General features: G+C 42.7%; 1 long non-coding RNA gene across 1 annotated transcript; it reads left to right on the top strand.

Annotated features, from left to right (window-relative positions):
• Window positions 1–608: 608 nt before the first annotated feature.
• On the top strand, window positions 609–1,720 carry LOC139195164 (uncharacterized). The gene is made up of 2 exons (XR_011579798.1): window positions 609–677; window positions 1,504–1,720. It is a non-coding gene; the product is annotated as an uncharacterized lncRNA (long non-coding RNA).
• Window positions 1,721–6,427: the final 4,707 nt, after the last annotated feature.

The following is a 6,427-nucleotide window of genomic DNA, read 5'->3' as shown; positions in this document are numbered from 1 at the left end:
CTCGTTTGAACAAAATGGACGTCGGGATCGTCGGGTTCGAGTTTGGCCGAAATTGAAGAATTTTGAAAGGTTTGATCTTGTTGTTTTTAGGCCTTAAAACCATCCCAACGTGATAGTACATGTTAAATGCTTCATTTTGGTATAAAATGCGAAGAAATTGGTTGAAAAACGAAGGAGAAAAGTCAATTTGAAATTTTTCCAGAAACCGGCGAACAGTCGCCGGCGACCGGCGACTCGCCGGAGAAGACAGGGAATCTTCCGTCAAGTTGGACGGAATATTCCGACGCCGTTAGTTAACTTTAACGGAAACCGTTAGTTTTTAACGGAATATTCCGGGAATATTCCTAACGCCGTTCACTGTAGCCGTCAGTGTGCCTGGCACGTGGCTGCGCGTGGGCCGCGCGTAGGTCCGTGCCACGTCAGGCGCGTGGGGGCGCGTGGAGCATCCAAAAATTATTTTAAAATTATGGGGATGATCCTGAGGTTGTGTAGGTCACTGTGGTATATTCATATACCCAATTTGAGCATCGTATGAAGAATTTATTACCTAGTTTGGTTTAGGTGCGTTAAATGTGCGTTAAATGATTGTTTTAAGTTATTTCACTTCTAGGTGGAACATTTAACGAGGACGAGCACATCCAGGGGCGTCAAGGGGGTTACGACCCGGCGACATACCAGTGAGTGGGCATTGCTTTCTATATATATACCTATATACTCGATTTCCCCAGAAATCAAATTTAAATGAAAAATATATTGAAATGAAATGAAATATGATGTGATTGCCATGCATAGAATGTTATGGATATTATGAACTGTCGTATGATGCATATATGTATGATGGTGCTGTGGACGCACAGGTAAGTATTTAATTACTGTTATGTTGAGGATGATGATATATTGAGCTCATATCCTGCACCATGGTTTAGTGCTTATAGTATTCACCGCATCGCACGCTCGCCTTGGATCCAAGTAGATGCTGGTCGTACAGTCCACGCGGAGTGGGTACGACGGGCCAGTCGTAGAGTGTTAGTGAGATTATGACTGGTGGGTGACCTTAGGTTATTATATACAGATGATTGATGAGAGAAGCACTAGAGCGAATATTACCATGAGTCGTTCAGACTACATTAGGTGGTTCCGACTTATGTGCAGAAGGCCGGACAGGTCACGCGGAGTGACTCCGGCAGAGAGTGAGATTGATAGATGTTGAGCTCTAGGTTCAATCGTTCAAGGCTATTAGAGGGCCTCCGATTGATTATTTCTTTTACCTGATTATATTATGTTAATGCATTCATACTACACTGTTGAAATTGGCATGGTACATTCTTTATTGAATCTGTTATAAGATTGATGATTGAGACAGTTGAGATATATATGCTATATACTATTTTTCTGGGAAAGTATACAGGTTTTCCAAAAAGGGGTTATAAATGTGGATTTATGAAATGATTTGGAAAAGCTTGATTTTCGCCCACTCACGTTTTCTGTTTTTCGCCCCTCCAGGTTCTAGTTGTTAGTTGAGGCGTTGGTGGCCTACGAGGACTGCTTCGGCGTTCTGACAGACTAAATAAATGTAGGATTCACCCGAGGGTGTTGTAAAATAGTTATGGTCCTACTTGACTGCACCTAGACGCTTATGCTCTGTTTATGTGTGTTTAGTACACTCTTATGCACATAGAATGCTAGGTTGTAAATAACTGCAATTAGTGGTTTTCGTTGATTCGTATTTTATTATTAAATCGTTTCCGCTTGCGTTATGGTTACGTCACGCTTACGTGACGGCCAGCATGTCCTAGTCTTCGGGTTAGGGTGTGTCAGTTTGGTATCAGAGCATAGGTTGCAGTCCTGTATAACTAATGAGTTCTTCTATTGATTTTGTTATGTTTTCTGTCAGAATTATGCCGCCTCGTAGAGATCCTCGCCGTGCTGCTGAGCCTAATTTCCCCGATATAACTCAGCTAGGGGCAGCAATGGCTCAAGCTTTTCAGGCTAATATCCGTCCTCCTCAGAGAACGCCCGTAGAGACGATGTATAATCTGAAACTGGAAACTTTTGAGGGAAATGAAGGCTATGAAGGGGCAGAAAAGTGGTTGGATCGGATTGAGCAGACCTTTCAAGTGATGCAAAGTCAGGGAAACCTGCCAGCTAATAGATGGGTGGAGACCACCACCTGGTTTTTGGGCCGTGAGCCAGCTGCGTGGTGGATAAATCAGTCGAGGCACATGGCACCTGAAAGGGCAGCCGAATGGGAGGTATTTAAGGAAAATTTTATGAAGAGATTTGTTCCTCCGGAATATATAGATCGCAAGAAACAGGAATTCACCAGTCTGAAGCAGAGGAATATGTCTGCACATGAGTACTACAGGAAGTTTACTGATTTATCCCGTTATGATTCTGATTTAGCGGGTAATCAAGCAGAAATGCTTCGTCGTTTCAAGTTAGGATCTAAGAAGAAGTACAGAACGTTTGCCAATGCACTTCCCTGTGCCGATTATCATGAGTATTTTGAGATTCTGGTCCGGATGGAAGACTCTGATAATCTTCCGGACAGTGAGGATGAAGAGGATAAGGGTAATGGTCAGAAGAAAAATGAGAAAGGTAAAGGTGTTTCCATTCCAGGACCTCGTCAGACGCAGAATTTCAAGAAAAGTGGAATGAGTTCTAGTTCTTCCAGTGGTGGATTTAGTGCCACAGGTCCGAGGAGAGGAGGTGGTAGGTTTGGTAATGGACCTAGATTTTCTGGTCAGAGAGGCTTTGGTGGTACTGGTAGTTCGGGTTCTCCGTTATGTCGCCATTGTAATTTCCGACATTATGGGGAATGTAGGAGAATCAGTGGTGCATGCTTTACATGTGGTCAGACAGGACATAGAGCTATGAATTGTCCCCAGAATCAGCAGAGGCCCCAGCAGCCTGTTAGGCCAACACCAGCACCGACTCAACAGAACTTTAATTCAGGCAGTTATGGCCAGGGTGGTCGTGGTGGTGCTTATCACTATCAGGGTGATGCTACTCCTTATGCTCCGGGACAGTATCACTATTCCCAGGATCCTTATTTTCAGAGTGGATATTCTCAGGATCAAGGAGGTTATACTTCATATCCGTCTATGCCAGCTAGCGGATCTCAGTGGTATCAGGGGGGTCAGCCCCAACAGAGCGGAGTTGCTGCTAGTAGTACAGGGTCGTTTAGGCCGCCTGCCCAGACAGGTCAAGGACGTACTCATCAGGGACGAGGTAACCAGAGTGGCAGAGGTCGTGGAGGACGACAGCCAGCTCAGGGACGTGTTAACCACATCTCGCTGCAAGATGCTCAGAACCATCCAGACTTGATTATGGGTACGTTGAATGTTCTTGGTCATTTTGCTAGAGTCTTGATTGATTGTGGTGCTACACACTCTGTGATTTCTCATACATTTGCTCAAATAACGCAACCTCATCCTTCACCTCTAGGGTTTGATTTAGAGTTTGCTATGCCTAGAGGGGATAAATGTTATGTTGATAGTTTTTACTCTGGGTGTCCAGTGATGGTAGATAATGTCATTATGCCTGCTAATCTTATCCCGTTAGACATCGTGGATTTTGATGTGATTTTAGGGGCGGATTGGTTGCATTATAATCGCGCCCATATAGATTGTTACGGGAAATCAGTTACTTTTCTTCGTCCTGGACTACCCGAGGTTACATTTGTGGGTGAAAGAAGTGGGGTGAGGCATGGTGTTATTTCCGCCATAAGGGCAAAGAAGTTGTTATCCAAGGGTTGTCAGGGATACTTGGCACATGTGGTGTTAAATGATGTTGATTCCGGTAGTGTGGAGGAAGTCGGAGTAGTCAGACACTATCCTGATGTATTTCCAGATGATTTACCTGGGTTGCCTCCAGATAGAGATGTGGAATTTTCGATTGATTTGCTTCCAGGTACGAACCCTATCTCTTTGACTCCTTATAGAATGGCACCATCGGAATTAAGAGAGTTGAAAATTCAATTGCAAGAGTTAATTGATAAAGGTTTCATTCAGCCTAGTTCTTCACCTTGGGGAGCTCCAGTGTTGTTTGTAAGAAAGAAAGATGGAACTTTGAGATTGTGCATTGATTACAGGCAATTGAATCGGGTGACGATTAAAAACCGTTATCCCTTGCCTCGTATAGATGATTTGTTTGATCAGCTCAAGGGTGCCTGTGTGTTTTCTAAGATCGATTTGAGGTCTGGGTATTATCAATTAAAGATTAAAGATGAGGATGTTCATAAAACAGCTTTCAGGACTCGTTATGGGCATTATGAATTTTTGGTTATGCCATTTGGACTGACTAATGCCCCTGCAGCTTTCATGAGATTGATGAATGAAGTATTCCAGGAATATCTTGACAGATTTGTTATTGTTTTTATTGATGACATCCTGGTATATTCTAAGTCGAAATCAGACCATATTCGACATCTTAACTTGGTGTTAAGGAAATTGAGGGAACACCGATTATATGCCAAATTTAGTAAATGTGAATTTTGGCTGGATCAAGTGGCATTTTTGGGACATGTGGTATCAGCTCAGGGAATTCAAGTGGATCCTCAAAAGATAGCAGCAGTGGAAAATTGGGAACAACCTCGAACGGTCACTGAGGTGCGGAGTTTTCTTGGTTTGGCAGGTTATTATAGACGGTTTGTTCAAGACTTTTCTATGATTGCCTTGCCATTAACGAAGTTAACCAGGAAGGATGTTAAGTTTGAGTGGGATGAAAGTTGTGAGCAAAGTTTCCAACAGTTGAAGTATTGCCTTACTCATGCACCTGTGTTAGTACTTCCTGATGATAATGGTAACTTCGAGATCTATAGTGATGCTTCTTTGAATGGTTTGGGTTGTGTTTTGATGCAGCATAGTAGAGTGATTGCCTATGCTTCTAGGCAGTTGAAGACTCATGAAAGAAACTATCCGACTCACGATCTTGAGTTGGCAGCTATTGTGTTTGCTTTGAAGATTTGGAGACATTATCTCTATGGCGAGAAATGTAAGATCTTTACCGATCATAAAAGCCTTCAGTACCTTTTCACTCAGCATGATCTTAATCTTCGTCAGAGAAGATGGTTGGAATTGTTAAGTGATTATGATTGCACGATTGAGTACCATCCGGGTCGTGCAAATGTGGTAGCTGATGCTCTGAGTAGGAAGCCTCAAGGGCGACTTAATGCTTTGTATGCCAGTCGTGTTCCTCTTCTGGCAGAGTTGAGATCTACTGGAGTAGAGTTAGAATGGGAAGAGCAAAGTGAAGCTTTTCTTGCCAATTTTCAAGTCAAGCCAATTTTAATTGATCGGGTGCTTGCAGCTCAATCGTTGGATGAAGAAATTCAAGAATTGATCAGTTTAAGAAAGGAAGGGAAGAAGAAAGATCTCAAGATCCGAGAATCTGATAGTATGCTTATGCAAGAGAACAGGATGTATGTGCCTAACAATGAAGAACTGAAGAAAGAAATCTTGGATGAAGCACATTGTTCGGCTTATGCTATGCACCCAGGAGGAACTAAAATGTATCATACCATTCGACCATTCTACTATTGGCCGGGTATGAAGAGAGAGATTGCGGAGTATGTGAGTAGGTGTATTGTCTGCCAGCAGGTTAAGGCTGAAAGAAAGAAGCCGTTTGGGAGATTGCAACCACTTCCCGTTCCCCAGTGGAAATGGGAGAATATAACGATGGATTTTGTGTATAAGTTGCCACGTACACAAAATGGTTTTGATGGCATTTGGGTGGTTGTAGATCGACTTACCAAATCAGCACATTTTATTCCAGTAAGGGAGAAGTACTCTTTAAATAAGTTGGCTCAGTTATTCATATCGAAGGTTGTAAAGTATCATGGTGTCCCAGTGAATATTATTTCTGATCGAGATCCAAGATTTACTTCTAAGTTTTGGATAGCTTTTCAAGAAGCTTTGGGTACTAGATTGCTTTACAGTACAGCTTATCATCCACAGACAGATGGTCAGTCAGAGAGAACTATTCAGACACTCGAGGATATGTTGAGATCCTCTGTGATGCAATTTGGTGATTCTTGGCATGATCGTTTGGATTTGATGGAGTTTGCCTATAATAATAGTTTTCATTCGAGTATTGGAATGTCTCCATTTGAAGCACTTTATGGTAAAGCTTGCCGTACGCCATTATGTTGGTCAGAGGTTGGTGAAAGAATACTTGAGGGCCCAGAGATTGTGGATGAGACTACTCAGAATATTCAGGTAATTAAGTCTAACCTGAAAGTGGCCCAGGATAGACAAAAGAGCCTAGCGGATCGACATACCACGGACAGAATGTATAATGTGGGCGACTATGTTTTTCTGAAATTATCGCCTTGGAGAGGTGTGGTTCGCTTTGGAAAGAAAGGAAAGCTAAGTCCCAGGTACATTGGACCTTATGAGATCACTGAGAGGATTGGTGAAGTTGCTTA

Source organism: Malus domestica, chromosome 04 (genome assembly GCF_042453785.1).
Source record: "Malus domestica chromosome 04, GDT2T_hap1".
Taxonomy (NCBI): Eukaryota; Viridiplantae; Streptophyta; class Magnoliopsida; order Rosales; family Rosaceae; genus Malus; species Malus domestica.
Note: the sequence above shows the minus strand (reverse complement) of the source record. Positions and strands in the feature narration are given on the sequence as shown.